General features: G+C 45.1%; 1 long non-coding RNA gene across 1 annotated transcript; it reads right to left on the reverse strand.

The window, feature by feature from the left end:
• Positions 1–11,425: 11,425 nt before the first annotated feature.
• LOC147994914 (uncharacterized) lies at positions 11,426–17,379 on the reverse strand. Its single transcript, XR_015686693.1, has 5 exons — positions 17,317–17,379; positions 16,554–16,700; positions 14,534–14,801; positions 14,021–14,092; positions 11,426–13,216 (listed from the first exon to the last, which is right to left on the reverse strand). It is a non-coding gene; the product is annotated as an uncharacterized LOC147994914 (long non-coding RNA).
• Positions 17,380–18,401: the final 1,022 nt, after the last annotated feature.

Here is an 18,401-nt window from a genome sequence, read left to right on the forward strand (position 1 = left end):
CTCTGTGGCTACTCCATCCACTTGGCCACTATAGCTTACCAGATGTAGGTGTTTTCTGACAAATTTGGTCCCCGGTCAAGGCTCTGCCTGTCATCATCATTTCCTGTTCCAGGGGGAAAGTCCCCTCTAAAGCCACGTGTTTAAAGTGTTTAAAACTGAAACCAGAGTCTAACGGCTGGCTGCCACAAAGGCAGGACACTACCAATTTTGGGATTCTGGTTCCTTCTAAAACCTGTCCTTGAAGCTCAAGGTCACAGAAGTTCAAGGAGCCCAGTTTCTGGCAGTATCAAAATCTGGATTAATTCTGTCTCCATAAAATATTTGTCTTCTGCCTCTTATCACGTCCAAGCTCTTTTCTTTTTATCATTCATATTATAGATTTAGCCAACTGTTGTAGAGTACCCAAGATGAAAGGGACACAGCAGGTGATCCCGTCTTCCTACAAGGAAGTGAGTCAGAGGCATCTCCCTCATTTCCTTTGGAAACCTCAAGAGAGGGTAGGAATGTATCTCCTGGGCCAGGCAGGGAAGGAAATGAGAAGAGCTTTCTTGGGTTGGGCCCTGAAGAGCTGTGAGATCCTGGCTTTCATTCACCAGGTATCTGCCCTCCTCAGCCTATATTTATTTCATTTCTTTGTGTTTTGTTTTGGGGTCGGGAAGGATATGTAATATCTTGTATTTGTGTGTGTGTGTGTGTGTGTGTGTGTGTGTGTGTGTGTGTGTGTGTGTGAGGTTGACTTCCCTGATGACTTGAGACTGTCAAGTTGACAAAAATCTAGCTAGCAGAGGGACAGAACAGAGAATAATAGAGCAGGACACCTGTATACGTATGTAAGCATACACTATACAGTATAACACACATATACACATAAACACATATACAGGTTTTCATATATGTAATGCTATTTAATTCTGCAGTTATATGAGTAGAAACATTTTTGTAGTCAGCAAATATCTATTAAGCACCTACCATGCGCTGGCTACTGTTCTCAGTGTTGGTAACTGAGCGATGAGAAAAAGTCAAACCTTTCTCTTCCTAGCTAAGTTGGTAGAGTGCTTGTCTAACACACACAAGGTCCTGAGTTCAGTCCCCAGCACTGGGTAAACCAGACCACAGTACTTGGGAAATGGAGACGGGAAGGCCAGAAGTTCTAGGTCATCTCAGCTACATAGCAAGTTAGAGTCAAGACTATGATATGTGAGACCCTGACAAAAACAAAAAACAACAAAACAAAACAAAACAACCCAAAAAAGAATCTGGTCACGAGAAGCCCCCAATAAAAGTAATTTTTTCTCAGTTACCCTGGTGTGTTTATTTGTTATTTCTCTTTGCTTTTCCTTCCTGTAAAAATCTAAGGAATATATAATCACTCAATCGGGCCTCTATACAGAATAAGAAAAGTGTGATAATTTAGGTGCCTCTCTAGTATGAGCCAGTAATGATGGACTTGGAATAGCATGAATGGTAGAAGCAACCTCACTGCCACACTGTTAAGATTTCCATCTGGTGGTGTCTGATTGGATCAATCTTGTCATCAAAGATGATGCTTCAAGAGACCAAGTATAGTGGTGCACATCTTCAATCCCAGCACTTAGTAGGCAGAGGCAGACAGATCTCTGTGAGTTCAAGATCAGCCTGGTCTCCAGCTCCTAACTGAACATGTTGTCATGGTTCCCCCTGGCCTGACTAACCTGTAGCTCCTTCCCTACAGGACCAAGCTGGGTGGACCTTGGCCCATACTGGCCCTAGCTGACTGAGAATGTAGGGGGCGGTGCTGATGTTAAGATCCTGTTTCCCAGGTGGTTCTTGGTCTGTCAGTAAAGGCCATGGGCCAATTGTTGGGTGGAAGGTACAGGTAGGACTTCTGGGTCCCTGGAGGCAAGAGGGAGAGGCAAGGAAGGAGAGTTTTCCATGCTTTGGAGAGACAAGATCGTGGCCACACAGGCTGCTCCTATAGACAGGTGGTCAGGGGAGTTTAGCAACTGAAGTTTAGGGCAGGTGGGAGAGACAGAGATAAGAAATTGGTAAGGGCACAATTTTCCAGACAGGTGATAGTAGCACTTAGCAATTGGGCCAAGAAGGCAAGTTGAAAGGAACAACTGTCTGTTTTTTATCTGAAGATTCAAGGGAATCCAGTAGGGGGTTGGTAGCGTGGTCACTTCCTGGAGCAAAGGGGGGAAGAGTGAAAACTACAGGGTACTGGGGTGCCCCCTGGATCCTCTGACTATTCCAGCTGCATTAGGAAGAATCTCTCCTTTGAGAACCTTATGTGAATCTCTAGGTTGCCCCTTCTGTTCTCAACATTTCTGTAGCCTAGGACACTTCTCCATTTTTCTAGCCACATAGTTCCTCCTCAGATCTCTGTTCCCCTAACTCTCAGACATTTCCCTCTGTTTCCAAAGGAGAAAATCTTACCTACTGTGGTAGTTTGAATGTAACTGCCCCCCCATAGGCCATAGGGCGTGGCATTATTAGGAGATGTGGCCTTGCTGGAGGAAGTGTGTCATGGTGGGGTGAGCTTTGAGGTCTCCTTGCTCAAGCTACACCCATTGTGGTATACAGTCTCCTCCTGTCTTTGAATCAAGATGTAGAACTCCCAGCTCCTTCTCTAGCACCATGTCTGCCTACAGGCTGCTGCACTTCTTGCCATGATGATAATGGACGGAACCTCTGAAAGTGTAAGCCAGCCCCAATGAAATGCTTTCCTTTGTAAGAGTTGCCTTGGTCATGGTGCCTCTTCACAGCAGTGGAACCCTAAGACACCTATATAAATCCAACATCTTTAAATTTGGAAGCCAAGACTCAGGCATTTCGGTCTTTGACTGCTGTAATCACCTGCCCATGAATCAATGGGGACTTGTACATTTCTATAAATGTTGGTATTCTTTATTTCACTTATTCATTGTAATTGAATACAATTACAATGTATTACAAAATCCAATGTTAATTGACAGATACGTCGTCATACTATTGATCTTGTTGCTAGTATACCTTTGGACAATTAGATATTAGATTAATGGAGACAGGAAATGGGACAGTGAGATGGTTCAGGGGGGTAAAGGCACTTGCTGCCAAGTCTGATGACCTAAGTTCAGTCTTTAGGATTCACATAGTAGCAGGAGAATGAACTCCTGCAAGTTGGTCTCTGACTTCTATATGCATTGTGTAATGGACTCAAGACACTCCCTCCCACAGATAAATATATCATATCTGTTTTTAAAGAATAGGAAAATAAAATAGGAAGAGTTTTTTTGTGTTTGATTGTTTGTTTGTTTGAGACAGGGCCTTTCCATGTAGTCTTGGCTGTCTTGAAACTGCCTCCCCAGTGCTGAGATCACAAGCTTGTGCCACCGACCTTGGTTCTATTCCTTTTATTGCTGTTTCTGGTATGGCGTGGTCTCTAGGATATACTATTCTCTGGATTTTAATTTTTGTTCATGATCACGGAAAAGCCAGTATAAAATGTGTCCACTTACCTGCTGCCACTCCAGCAAGGGCCACTAGATGGTGCACCTTCACCCTTTCTGAGGTCTGGTCTTTGCTTGCCATCGTAGCCAGATCCTGCAACCTAGGTGGGTTGAGATCCTTGTAACCTTGTATAAGAGATATGTTTCCCCTAAAAACCACACAGAGTTCATTGCACATTCCCAGGCAGAACTGAATTCCAGTTGAGGGAGGGTGGTGGTATCTTGGAAATGGGGAACCACAGTGATGACAAAGGTAACAGGAGAATTGCCCTTCAGTTTCACGTCTGAAAGCCAGGTAGGGTTTAACCAAGCAATCTATGATTGGGAGCATGGGCAATGATGGGGGAGGCACCCCCAAACATCACTTAGAGGAACTGGATGCTGGCACCATACTGCAGCCACGCTACAAAACTCATCAACCTTCCCAGTCTCAGAGGCAGATGCCTCAGGGGCAATTGACAGCATACGGGTGCAGCTAGGGGGCAGTGGTGGGGTCTGGGGAGATAGAAAGTGCCAATTAAAGGTATTCAACTTCAAAATTGCTTGAAAGAAGCCTTTCATAGTGGCTCACACCTGTAATCCTATCTCTGAGGAGATAGAGACAGGAGATTCAAGGAGCCCAGGGTCATTCTTGGCCATATTATAAGTCTGAGGCCATCCTGGGCTACATCATATCTTGTCTAGGGTTTTCTGTTGTTATTGTTGTTTGTTTGTTTTTTTAGCTTAACAGAAGTAGCTGTGGTTGCTCATGCCTGGAATCTAGTCCTTAAATTTGAGGCCAGCCTTGGCTACTCTGGTTAGGGAATTCAAGGCCTCACTAGTTAGTCTAAATTAAGCACACACACACACACACACACACACACACACACACACACACGCACACAAACACACACACACAAACACACACACAAACACACATACACACAAACACACACACACTCACACGCACACACACGCACATAAACACACACACACAAACACACACACGCACACACACACACACACTCACACTGAGAATATAGCTCAGTTAGTAGAGCACTTGCCTACCATGTATAAAGCCTTAGCTTGATCCCAGTCACTGCTACCACATAAGGTCACCTCAGGAGGTAGAGGCAGGATCAGAAATTTAAGGTCATTCTTAACTACTGTCTTAGTTAGGGTTTCACTGCTGTGAAGAAATACCATGACCAAAGCAACTCTTTTTTTTTTTTTTTTTTTTTTTGGTTTTTTTTTTTGGAGCTGGGGACCGAACCCAGGGCCTTGCGCTTCCTAGGCAAGCGCTCTACCACTGAGCTAAATCCCCAACCCCCAAAGCAACTCTTATAAAGGAAAACATTTAATTTTACAGCTTCAGAGGTTCATCCATTATTGTGGCGTGGAGCAAGGCAGTATGTAGGCAGACATAGTGCTGGAGGAGCTGAGAGTTCTACATCTTGATATGCAGGCAGCAGAAGGGGTCTGTCTTCCACAGGCAGCCAGGAGAAGGCTCCAATTCCACACTGGGTGTAGCTTGAGCATGAGATCTCAAAGCCCACCTCCACAGTTACACACTTCCTCTAACAAGGCCATATCTACCCCAACAAGGCTATACCTTCTCATAATGCCACTTCCTATGGGCCAAGCATTCAAACCCATGAATCTATGGGGGCCAAACCTATTCAAACCACCACACTCCACTCCATGGCCCCCATAGGTTTGTAGCCATAACATAATGCAAAATGAATTTAGTCCAACTTCAAAAGTCCCCATAGTCTATCACTGTTTCACCAATGTGTAAAAGTCCAAAGTCTTTACTGAGACTTATGCAATCTCTTAACTGAAATTCCATATAAAATAAAAATAAAAAACAGACCACACACTTCCAACATCACAGGGTATACATTACCATTCCAAAATGTCATAGTGAGGAAATACTGGACTGAAGAGAGACCAGAAAACAGCTGGGCAAACTCCGAACTCTGCATCTCCATGTCAGATCTCCAACTACTTCTAGCATTGTTGACTACCACACAATTCTTCCTCTCAGGCTGGTCCCACTTCCTGTTAGCCGCTTTCCTCAGCAGGTATCACATAGTTCTGACATCTCTTACATCTTGGGGTCTCCAAGGTAACGTCAACATTACAAATTCTTGTCCCAGTGCTTGGGATCCAAACATGATCTCCTGGACTTCCCCAAAGGGCTTGGGTCACTCTTCTGCAGCACTCTAGGCTCTGGCTGACTTCACTCCACTACTGCTGCTGTTCTTAGTGATCATCCCATGGTACTGGCATCTTTAGCATGCTGAGGTCCTTTGCTACAACTAGGCTACACTTTCACCAATAGCCTCTCACAGGCTCTATTCATGGTGCCAAGCCTCAACTTCTTTGCATGACCCCTTCAGTCCTGGGCCTTTAACTGCCACTGGGGCTGTACCTTCACCAAAGGTCTTTTCTGACCTCTACAGTGCCAAGCCTCAACTGCTCTCCGTGAACCCTTCATGCCTTCAAAACCAGTTCACCTGGGTGACTCTTACACATTGCCAAGTTTGGTTGCTAGCATAATGTCTATCTCTGGAACACAGCTTCTTTGTGCCCTCAGAAAATACTTACCAGAAGATTTCACCTCAGTTATGCTTGTCTCTTCTTAATCACTACTAATTTCATAGTTTCAGCATCAATTGTCCAGTGACCCCTTCTATTCTTGACTCTAAAACCAGAGCCATGTGTCTGAAGCCAAGTTCTGCTATTGCTGGGGCTGGAACATGGCTCCCTTGTTCTAATACATTATCACCAGCTTTCTGTTTTCCAACTCCTTCATTGCCTAAGCTTGGCTGTCCTTGAACTTGCTCTGTACCAGGCTGGCCTTGAACTCAGAGATCTGCTTGCCTCTGTCTTCTGGGATTAAAAGTGTATCATCCTGCTTGGACCTGAGCTTTTCTCTAATTCCTTTTCACAAGTTTTTTATAAACATGGTCACTATGCCTCAAGATCTGGATCACAGGTCTATACTCCATGACTGGATTGTCGTTCATTCCAGATATTGTCACATTGTCAACCGAAGAGAATAAACATCCCAATCCATCCCTTGTCAATTTAAGTCACAATCATATCTCCTTATGACCAAGTGAAAACAACAATCATGTCACAACACCACCTAACATGATATGACTATCCCTTGTTCAACCTCTAACACATAAACAATAAATTTAGCTGAGTGGGGTCTTGCCCCAAGGTCACCATTCCCTTAATTCTATTTAATATCTTTGAACACAGGATTTAGCTCCGTTCCGCTTCCTCGTGCTCCTTTAACCTTTGAACCACACATTTTGTATTTTAGCCCAGTTGTTACTATTGTTCTAAAATCTCTCAGGCTGGTTCTCCCCAGGCAATGTGTTTCCTCTCATCACTACTGTCTTCCAAGCTTAGAATGGTTCATTATGCCCTGCTTATAACATTTAACCACTTTTCAAGCACAAAATTCCAAATTTCTCCCCAAACCCCAAAACTATCAGTTTCTTCACAGCAATAGCCTATTCCCTGGTGCCAACTTCTGTACTTTTCTTTTTTTTTTTTTTTTGGTTCTTTTTTTCGGAGCTGGGGACCGAACCCAGGGCCTTGCGCTTCCTAAGCAATCGCTCTACCACTGAGCTAAATCCCCAACCCCTGTACTTTTCTATTACTATAATAAAACACCATGACCAAGGCAACTTGTAGAGGAAAGAACTAATTTGGGTTTACAGTTCCAGAGGCTTGGTGCCTGTAATGGCAGGGACAGCACAGCAGCAGGTAGCAGAAATGGTGGCTGGGCTGTGAGCAAAGAGCTGTGATCTTAGATCCTGACCCACAAGCAGAGATGCTTTGTCTTCAAGCCATTCCCAGAGACATACTTCCTCCAAGATGGCTACGTACAGGCTTTCCCAAATAGAACCATCACCTGGTGACTCAAATGCTAGAGTCTACGTGTCAGGAACACAGAACAAACATTCTAGATAAAGCAGTACCCATGGCTTGGCTGTGGTGGCACACACTTCTAGTCCTAGTACCTGGAGGCAGAGTCAGGCAGATCTCTGTGAGTTCAAGGCCAGCGTGGTCTATCGAGCTAGTTCCAGGACAGCCAGGGCTACATAGAGAAACTGTCCCAAGAAAAAGAAGAAAAAAGCCGTGGTCATTTATATGACTTTATAACAAAGCAGAGATCCAAATGGCTACAAGCATATGGGAAGATTTCAGTCTCATCAGGAGTCATAGGGATTGGAACTCAGATGACATGCTACTCTTTGTCTGTCAGGGCGATGACAGTTAAATTAGCATAATGTTAATAATGAGTATCCTTTATTCATTATTATTTTGCAGTGCTGGGCTCAAACATGTTAGGCAAGTTCTACCTTTGAACTTCAACTCCAACCTCAGTTCTTTATCTTGATAGAGGTGTGCGATACTTAAATCTATTCACTTGATAAAATTACAGAAAACCAAACACTTCTGTATGGTTACAGCAGTATTTATCGACCCACCACCTACCCACCTCATTTGCTCCTCTCTTTTTACTTTATTACTTATTATTTATTTTTTCCTCCATCTTTATTAAATTGGGTATTTCTTATTTACATTTCAATTGTTATTCTGTTTCCCAGTTTCCAGGCCAACATCCCCCTAACCCCTCCCACTGCCCTTCTCTATGGGCTTCCCCTCCCCATCCTCCCCCCATTACCTCCCTCCCCCCAACAATTATGTTCACTGGGGGTTCAGTCTTGTCAGGACCCAGGGCTTCCCCTTCCACTGGTGCTCTTACTAGGCTATTCATTGCTACCTATGAGGTTGGACCCCAGGGTAAGTCCATGTATAGTCTTTGGGTAGTGGCCTAGTCCCTGGAAGCTCTGGTTGCTTGGCATTGTTGTTCATATGGGGTCTCAAGCCCCTTCAAGCTCTTCCAGTCCTTTCTAAGATTCCTTCAACGGGGTTCCCGTTCTCAGTTCAGTGGTTTGCTGCTGGCATTCGCCTATGTATTTGCCATATTCTGGCTGTGTCTCTCAGGAGAGTTCCTGTCGGCCTGCACTTCTTTGCTTCATCCATTTTATCTAGTTTGGTGGTTGTATATGTATGGGCCACATGTTATTTATTTATTTTTAAATTTGGAGACACTAAGTTTTTTATTTGGTCTCACTAAGAAGTTCCGGCTGGCCTGGAACTCATAGATATTGTCTTCTGCTGCTTCTTGCTAGCATTGACTGTTAGGTAGTAACACTGTATTAGGCTTTTTTAAAAAAAATATTTATTTATTTATTTATTTTCTTTTCAGAGCTGGGGACCGAACCCAGGGCCTTCGCTTGCTAGGCAAGCACTCTACCACTGAGCTAAATCCCCAACCCCGAAAATATTTATTTTATTTTTATGCATATGAGTATTTTTTCCCCTTCATATGTGAGTGCCAAAGCTCATGTGTGGAAGTTAGAGGACAACTTTTGGGAGTTAATACTCTCTTTCCATGCAGGGATTGAACTCGGATCATCAAGTTTGGCAGCAAGCACCTTCCCCCAGTGAGGCATCTCACAAGCTTCCAATGTCCTAACTTAGATATAGCTGCCATCCCATCTAATGGCTGAAGGCCCACATAGCCCAGATTAAAATCATTCCTTTCTTCTCTCTCTCTCTTTTTCGTGTGTCTGTGTGTGTGTGTGTGTGTGTGTGTGTGTGTGTGTGTGTGTGTGTGTGAGGGCAGGCCCAAGCCAAGGTATCCCCCTGAGAAATCATGTCTTGCGACAGAGCTGGTATAAGGGAGGTTTATTTGGGGGAAGAGAGGGGAACCAGGGCCTGAAGAAGGGGTATAGGCAGACAGATGAGAACAAAGCCATGAGGGCAGAGAAGGGTGACAGAGGACAGAAAGGGGGGAGAGAGACACCAGAGGGGAACACATGAGAACTAAGAGAGGAAAAGAAAGAGCTAGGGTGCAGTCCTTTTATGCCACCCATACTTTGCTGTGGCAGGTAAGGGCAGCGAATGATGACATAAGCTGACACAGGTCCCCTGGGAGGAGCTAGTGGAATTGCCTGTAAGTTAACAGTGTGTGTGTGTGTGTGTGTGTGTGTGTGTGTGTGTGTGTGTGTGTTTGTCCGTCCTTCCTTCCTCCCTCCAGTAGTTGGGATATTAGATTCTTGGCCTTTGCACTCTAGGCCATCAAAGCACCCTCAGCATTGTCAGACTTTTGGCCTCAGACTTAGAGTTACTCTTGGCTCTGCTGCTTTCAAAAACCTTCAGGACTGGGCTGAGGCCTACTAACAGCATCCCAAGATCTCCAGCTTGAAAACAGCATATTATGAGACTACTGTCTTCTGTGATTGTGTGAACTTGTTCTCATAATAGCTCCTCTCTCAGCTGTCTGTCTGTAGATCATTGGTTTCTCTGGAGAACGGGGACATACATTTTCTTCCTAATTAAAATAAATTATTTTATGTGTATGTGCATGTGTATACCTGAGTGTATGTATATGTACTGCAGGCACATGATAAACGTGTGTGTGTGTGTGAGAGTGTGTGTGAGTGTGTGTGTGAGTGTGTGTATGTGTGTGTGAGTGTGTGTGTGTGTGTGCCTGAGTGTATGTATATGTACTTACTGCAGGCACATAATACACGTGTGTGTGTGAGTGTGTGTGAGTGTGAGAGAGAGTGTGTGTGAGTGTGAGAGTGTGTGTGTGTGTGTGTGTGTGCCTGAGTGTATGTATATGTACCACAGACATGCAGTACACATGGTGACATCCATATGATAAAATCTAGGGATCCTGATTAGGTTCGTCTTTTCCTGCCAGTTAGGGAATTAAAGGCAGGAGAAATCTCAAGTGCAGCTGGTAGCAGTGGGGAACCAAGCACCGCAGACTGCAGCAGACAGACTCCATAGATGAAGAAAACCATTTCTGGGGGTAAGGAAGGACATGCATGTAGCAAAAAGGAAGACCCTTTGTAAAGCAGGGAGGTGGGGGAGGGGGCCCAGATAGCTGAAAACGCTATTCTTTTCTCAAGGTCTGGGTTTTTTTAAAGTCTTCGAAGAGTTTTCCTTCCCTAATTTAGGGTTGGTCAGTTTGAAGAAAGATAGAGGGTAAATTGGCCCGCAACTGTTGTGTAACAGGTCTTGATCCAGCTTCAAATCTGTTGAGGAAGTTCTGTCAGCAGGGGGCCTGCTGACCGGGGGAAACGGAACCCTACAAGGCCTTTTGAAGCTGTCAGGCTATTGTCTCAGGAAGGTGAGGAAGAAGCTGGCTGTCTTGCCACCCTTAGTTCCTACCCATGGCCCCTATCCTAGCAGAGACCCTGTCTCACTCCTGGTCTCTCCCACACATACATTCAGGCAAACACTTATAAAAATAAAATGAAAATAGATAAATCTTTTTTTTTTTTTTGGTTCTTTTTTTTTCGGAGCTGGGGACCGAACCCAGGGCCTTGCGCTTCCTAGGTAAGCGCTCTACCACTGAGCTAAATCCCCAGCCCTGTTAGATAAATCTTTTTTTTTTTTTAAGATTTATTTATTTATTATATATAAGTACACTGTAGCTGTCTTCAGATACACCAGAAGAGGGCATCAGATCTCTTTACAGATGGTTGTGAGCCACCATGTGGTTGCTGGGAATTGAACTCATGACCTCTGGAAGAGCAGTCGGGTGCTCTTAACCGCTGAGCCATCTCTCCAGCCCTAGATAAATCTTTTAAGGAGAAAAAAAACCCCCTAACATCAAAGTTGTCATTTGTGCCATCCAGGATTCTCCAGAGAAACAGAAGCAAGAGACTCGGCATGGTTAGAGACATCCGGCCACAGGCTCTGTGCAGGCTGGAGACAGGCTCAGGCCAAGGCCGAGAGCTTCAGAACCAGGGAGGTGAGGTGATTTTCAGGGGCAAGTCTCTGAAGGCCACAGAAGGAGGGTGTCTTAGAGTTTTACTGCCATGAACAGACACCATGACCAAGGCAACTCTCTTTTTTTTTTTTTTTTTTTTCGGAGCTGGGGACCGAACCCAGGGCCTTGCGCTTGCTAGGCAAGTGCTCTATCACTGAGCTAAATCCCCAACCCCAGGCAACTCTTATAAGAACATTTAATTGGGGCTGACTTACAGGTTCAGAGATTCAGTCCATCATCATCAAGACGGGAACATGGCAGCATCCAGGCAGGCATGGTACAGGAAGAACTGAGAGTTCTACATGTTCATCTGAAGGCTGCTAGCAGAACACTGGCTTCCAGGATGAAGGTCTTAAAGCCCACACCCACAGTGACACACCTACTCCAACAAGAATACACCTACTGCAACAGGGCTATACCTTCTAATAATGCCACTCTCTGGGCTAAGCATATAGAAACCATCACAGAGGGCTGGAAAGCCCTAGGGAAGAGAGAAGAGAGGAGAGCAAGAGAGGGTGTGGGGGCAGAAAGAGAGACAGAGAGACAGAGAGACAGAGACAGATCCATAGGTTTTTCTTCTGGTTTGCTCTCTTTGGCCTCTCAGCTGTTTGGATGGTGCCCACCACCATAGAGAGAAGCTATTTCCAGCTCAACCCCCCCATGCCCATGTTCATGTCCTCTGGAAGAACACTTAAGGACACACCCAGAACTAATGCTTTGAGGTTCCAGCCAGGCTGACACCCAAGATTAATCATCATGAGAGACATATGTCCTTTTCTAGCTACTGAAACAAATCTTGAGGTACTGAAGTTATTGTTTTCTTGCAGCTTTGAAAGGAATCATCTGTGGAACCATCTGGGCCTGGCGCTCTTCTATGTGCTTACACAGTGTGCGAGCCTGCTTGTGTGTAGGTGGAGAGAGTCATGCAGATTTATGGATTTTCTTTTCTGTTTTTCCTCTGTATCCTAGGCTGGGTTTACGCTGAGGATGACCTCAAACTTCTGATTGTCTTGCACATGTGCCGACATGTCTGGCTTATGCCGCTCTGGGGAGAGGATTTAGGGCTTCCTGTGGGCTAAGCAAGCACCCTACAAACTGAGGTGCATTTCCAGCTGTCACCCACAATCCCCAAATTCTCTTTTGTCTTATTTCTGTCGTCGTGAACTGTGCTCTTTACAAATGTCTCCGGGACCGTGAAGATGGCTCAGGAGGGCAAGGCATTTGCTGTGGCTGAGCCTGGTGGTCTGAACTGGATCCCCTGGAACCGCATGGGAAGGCCGGAACCAGCTGCACAAAGTTGTTCTCTAACTTCCACACAAGTGTTTTACATACACACACACACACACACACACACACACACGAAATAAATAAATAAATATATGAATAAATAAATAAATAAAGGTATATTAAGGTTTAGAATGTTTCTTGTTTAGTCCTATTTTAAAATAGCTTTCCTTAAATTATATTTTCTCGGATTTTTTTTTGTACTACTTAGAATTGGGCCGAGCTACACATATCAGAAAACTCAAGGGGTGAAATCCTAAGAGCTTGTTTCTATCCTACTGGAAGAAGTCTGAGAGCAGCACCTGAGGTCTGGCTGAGTGGCTCTGAGGCAGCTTCCTGCTTTTGGGCTCAGTAGACACTCTGCCCTTGGGAGCAGTCCTTTCCTGGCCCCAGTGTTGGTAGGAGTTGATTTCTGCATTCCTGTGCTCTCTGTGTAGACTAGGCCTGATGCAGACGAATCTCGAGTCTATAAGGTGAAAAAAGGGAAGTACCCCTTCAACACTGTGGTACTTTGTGTCTACTCGGGTACAGTCTGCCCAGTTATGTGGTCCCACACAGTCTAGAGCTGCTGCAGAAGTGTTTTGGTGATATGAGTCACAAAATTAGCCTGTGGGAAGATAGCATCCTGTTAGCTGAAGGCCTTAAAAGCAAAAAGTAATTTCCCCAAGAAAGAATTCTATCTGAAGACTATAATAAGGGGCTAATATGTGCATTGTTAGACTGCCTGCCTAGCATGCACACATATCCCCAGCACCATATAAATTTGGTACAGATGATAGGTGTACACATCTGTAATCTCAGAACTTGTGGAGGCAGGAGGATCAGTTCAGTGTCATCCTCAGCTAAATAGCAAGTTTGAGGCCAGCCTTGGCTACTTTAAAATATATACACATACTCTCTCTGTCTCTCTCTCTGACTGTCTCTCTCTGTCTCTCTACCTCTCTGTCTTTCTCTCTGTCTCTCTCTTTCTATCTCTCTGTCTCTCTGTCTCTTTCTGTCTCTCTGTCTCTTTCTATCTCTCTGTCTCTCTGTCTCTCTGATTCTCTGTCTCTCTGTCTCTCTCTCTCTCTGTGTGTAGGTGAAGGTGCTCACGGAAGTCAGAAGAGATTATTGGAACCCTTGGACTTGTGGTTATAGGTGGATGAGCCACCCTCTGTGAGTACTAGAGACTGAACTTGGGTTCCCTGGATAAGCTGAGCCATCTCTCTAGCTCTGAATTTTAAAGAAAATCCCCTTGTTTACATGTGTATGTGCACACGCTGTGTGGAGGCCAGAGAACAACTTGATGGAGTCAGTTCTCTCCTTCCACTCTGTGGGTTCCCGGGATTCTCTCCAGTTGCCAGGTGTGTCAAGCTTGGGAGCAGTGCCTTTACCAGCAGAACCTCTTTCTGATCAATAGACACGTACTTACCAGTGAGCCTCCACTGCAGGCCTTTCTCTTGTTCAGGTCTGCATTGCTTCTGATGTTAGACTTCTCTGATTCCTGATAACGAGTATTAGAATCATTTTGACTATAACAGAAACCCAACTACAGATTTTTTAAATATGAGAAAATTTATTTGTTTTTCTTATGTTTTCGTTTATATGGTTGCAAATGTGTGTGAGTGCATGTGGAGGCCTGAGATTGAATTGGGGAGTCTTCCTCAGTCCCTCTCTACCTTATCCACTGAGGAAAGCTGTCTTGCTGAACCCAGAGCTCACACTGCCCACAAGGCTAGTCTGGGTGGCCAGTTTGTGCAAGGGATTCTGTGTCTCACCTTCTGGGTACAGCATTGGAACCCTGTTCCTCAAGCTCATAGGGCAGAACTCTAACTGCCAAGCCATCTTAATAGATACAGGGAAATTTATATTTCACACAACAGGAAGTTCAAAGACGAAGCCCTTTGAGGATGCTCTATGGCTCCAGGGCTCAGCCAGTCCTTACCTTTCTCTGTTTTCATGGTCCATCTTTGTTCAGCTCAATTTCCTTTAATGGCTTCAAGATGACCGTCTTGGTCAAACATCACATCCTTCAGCAGTGGTGTTTGTATGTTTTCATTTCGTACAGTTTCCCTTCCAGAAGCTTTCAAGCAGGTTCCTCCGTGGCTCCTGGGCCAGAGCCACAGTCCAAACTTACTCTGGGCAGCTGCAGTCGCTAGCCCTCAGGGACCAAAACGCCTTAATCTTTAAATATTTGATGACACTTCTTGTTTCTGAAATAAACATTAAGAATAACTATAATTTAGTTCCTCCTCCATATACTGTAAAAACACAAATCAACATGATCCCAACTGGCATATAAAGGTGAAATAAAGAAAGATAATCTTTAGAAAACATTTTTTTTAAAGACAAGGTCTCATTTACTCAGGATGCTCTCCCACTCACGATGTAGCCAAGGATGGTCTTAAACTCTGATTTCCCTGCCTCCGCCTCTCCAATGTTGGAATTACAGGTATAAGTCAACGTTTTTGATTTAAGGAAGATACTTTTTAAGACACTGAATTCTATTATAGGTCTGCATTAGTTACTCTTTTGTTACTATGATAAAATACCCTGATACAAAGGAAGTTAGGAAAGAAAGGGTTATTTTGGTTTCCATCTCTAGAGGGATAGAGTCTGTCATGATGGGGAAGGCACGGTAGGAGAAGCCTCAGGTTGGCCTGGTAGTTAGGAAGCTTGAGAGAAGAGGAAATGTAGCCATAAATGTTGAAAGCATGGCCTCCAGTGCATACTTCCTCCAAATGGTTCCATAACCCTCTCAAACCACCACCAGCTGGGAAATCAAGTGTCCAAGCATATGAGTCTAAGGGGTGCATCTCACATCCAAACCACCCCAGGGTACCAATTACTTCTTGCTTTCCCTATGATGCCGCCTTGCTTCATGTTTTGCTTTGCTTAGTGTGACTGGATGGAAGTTAAGTCCGAGAATCGAGGGGAACAACGCTGAGTGAGTGCAGAAACCACTGAGTAGCAGCGAATAGTAACACGAACAAAGTACGTATGTATTTCTGTTGTCGTGAGTCACTGAGATTTTGGGGGATGAAAGAAAAAGTACTGGCTCAGGGTCCCCAAGACCATGTTCTTAGCACTCAGGAGATTTATTTACCCAGAACAACAGAGGACAGGCATAAGGGGCAAGACAGAAGATGGAGGAAGAGGGAGACAGGGAAGGGAACAAGGGAGAAGGGAGAAAAGGGAGAGGAAAAAGGGGTTAGGGGTGTTTGTCTGGGAGAGAGTGGAGGATGGACACAGGACTGCCTCTGGGTAGAGAGTAGAAAGCACGACACAGGAAAATGGCAGTTTATAAAGGTACAAGGAGAAACCCTGTGGTAGGGTGAGGTGTTTAATTTTTTTTAAAGAGATTTATGTATTTATTATATGTAAGTACACTGTAGCTGCCTTCAGACACACCAGAAGAGGGCGTCGGATCTCACTACAGATGGTTGTGAGCCACCATGTGGTTGCTGGGATTTGAACTCAGGACCTCTGGAAGAGCAATCGGTGCTCTTAACCACTGAGCCATCTCTCCAGCCCCCCAAGGTGTTTAATTTTTAACTGGGCATGTTGATTAGGTGAGCCAAAGGGGCTTTTGATTGCTTTGATAACTGGACCTTGATAGTCAGCCTCAGGAGGAGGGAGTAGTCAAATAAAGGAATAGACCTTGGGGTCTAGCTTCAGGAATGTAATCTTAAGTGGCTTTTTTAGCAAAGCAGAGGCGGGGAAGGGGAAGGCCTGCCAGAGCCCTGTTCACCATGTTCCAGATGCCCAGAGTCCCTTCAGGGACTATCTTTAGTTTCTATTGCTGTGATAAAACACTATGACCAAGGGCAAGGTAGAGAGGAAGGGTATATTTCCTCTCTACCTTACAACTCTTGGTTCACATTCCATCCCTGAGAGGATTCGGGGTAGAAACTCAAGGCAAGAACCTGGAGGCAGCAGCACGAGCTGGAGATGAATGTTCTTACTGGTTTGTTCCTCGTGGTTTGCTCAGGCTGCTTTCTTATGTGACTCAGGACCGCCCACAGTGGTCCAGAGGTGGCACTGCCGTGGAACTCCAGCTTCGGGGGATGATCTGATACCTCTGTTTGGCTCCAAAGACTGCAAGCATATACCTGGTATATACACATAAATGCAGGCAAAACACTCATACTCATAAAATTATATAATATATATGTATATATACATATATATATATACACACACATACACACACACACACACACACACACACACAAACATGCTTGTTGCACAGGCATAAATGTTTGAGTTCAGATTCCCAAGCAGTCATGTAAAAAGCTAGGTGTGGCAGCATGTGTCTATAACTCCAGTGACTGGGGGCCAGGGGCAGGCAGAGCCCATGGGCCAGCAAGCTTAGCTAAAGCAGTGAGTTCCAGGTTTAGTGAGAGATCCTGCCTCAAAAATATAAGGTGGAGATGGGCTGGGGAGATGAATCAGTGGGTAAGAGAGTTTTCTTCACAACCCTGATCACTTGAGTTAGGATCTCTAGAATCCAGGAAGGCTGGATGCCATACTACAAGCTGTGTGCAGGCACGGTAGTGGTGCTGGTGAGGATGGCTTGGTGATAGGGTAGGTACCGCTGCTGGTGATGGTGGTTACTATTTGTGTCTTCCACATCTCCCCCACTCTCTCACAGACATCTCAGATCACTTTGTTTTGACCCCAGATCTATTGTGGCTCCCAAATGACTACAGGATACAGCACACCCACCTTCCTTCCTGGGCTCCTTTTGAGGTTGCTTCTGTTTTCATTCAGTGACTGCTCTCCTACCTCACTGAATACCCACTGGTGTCAACAGGAGGAGGAGCCTGCCTCCACTCATGGTCTCACTTCTTGTCTCAATCAAATGCTTCCTCTTTCACTAAGGCAGCCACTCTCACAGCTAACTTCTTTGTCTGCTTTCCCAAAGGGCTGTGGGGGGACTGCTTGTGTCTCTAGTGTTTCTTTCATTGAGCATTTTGCAGTCGGTGGCACAAAACTCTGTAGACTCAGTAGAGTGATGGGGTCTTGCTGGGCACTCAAAAGGGCTGTGTTGAGCTAAGCTCACCAAATACATGGCCTCTAAATTTTGCAGAAACAAGCATCCCACTGCGTGTGTGTGCGTGTGTGTGCGTGTGTGTGTGTGTGTGTGTGTGTGTGTGTTTTGAGACAGGGTCTCAAGTAGCCCATGCAGATCTTGAATCCACTGGATAGCTGAAGATGACCTCGAACTCCAAACCCTCCGGAACGTCACTTCTCAAGTGCTGAGATTATAGGCATGCACCACCACACCTGGCTCCCAAAATCTCCTAATTTACACATGGTTCTTCCTATAATTTGGATCTTGAAATGATCCTCAAAGTCCCATGTGTTATAGGCTTGTTTCTCAGGTGGCGGGACCTTTAAGAGCTGGGGCCAAGCGGAAGGTGTACTGTGGGACCCCTACCCCTTCCTCTTTCTCTTTTGCTTCCTGGCCACGTCTTCCGGTGGTGAGTGGTTTTGCTTTGCTTTGCATCTCCACTCTGTACTGCCTGACCCCAGATCCAAAGCAGGGTCAGTAGACTACAGACTGGAACTTTTTAGACAAAAGAAATGGTTTCTATTTCCATCTCACAGGTGTTTCTTCTAGAGACAAAGCTGACTACCATAGCTGCCACTTCGGGAATAGGCAGTCTTCCCTTCCGTCATCACCTCAATTGTAAATCAACAGTATTTCCTTCCTACCCTGAACTGGGCCTGGGGAAGGGAAATGAGGATGTGTGGCTTCTTCAAACCATGATAAGGTTCATCATGTTCAGGCCCTGTCAATCAAGGTA

This window comes from Rattus norvegicus, chromosome 4, assembly GCF_021556685.1.
Source record: "Rattus norvegicus strain SHRSP/BbbUtx chromosome 4, alternate assembly SHRSP_T2T, whole genome shotgun sequence".
NCBI classification, from domain to species: domain Eukaryota; kingdom Metazoa; phylum Chordata; class Mammalia; order Rodentia; family Muridae; genus Rattus; species Rattus norvegicus.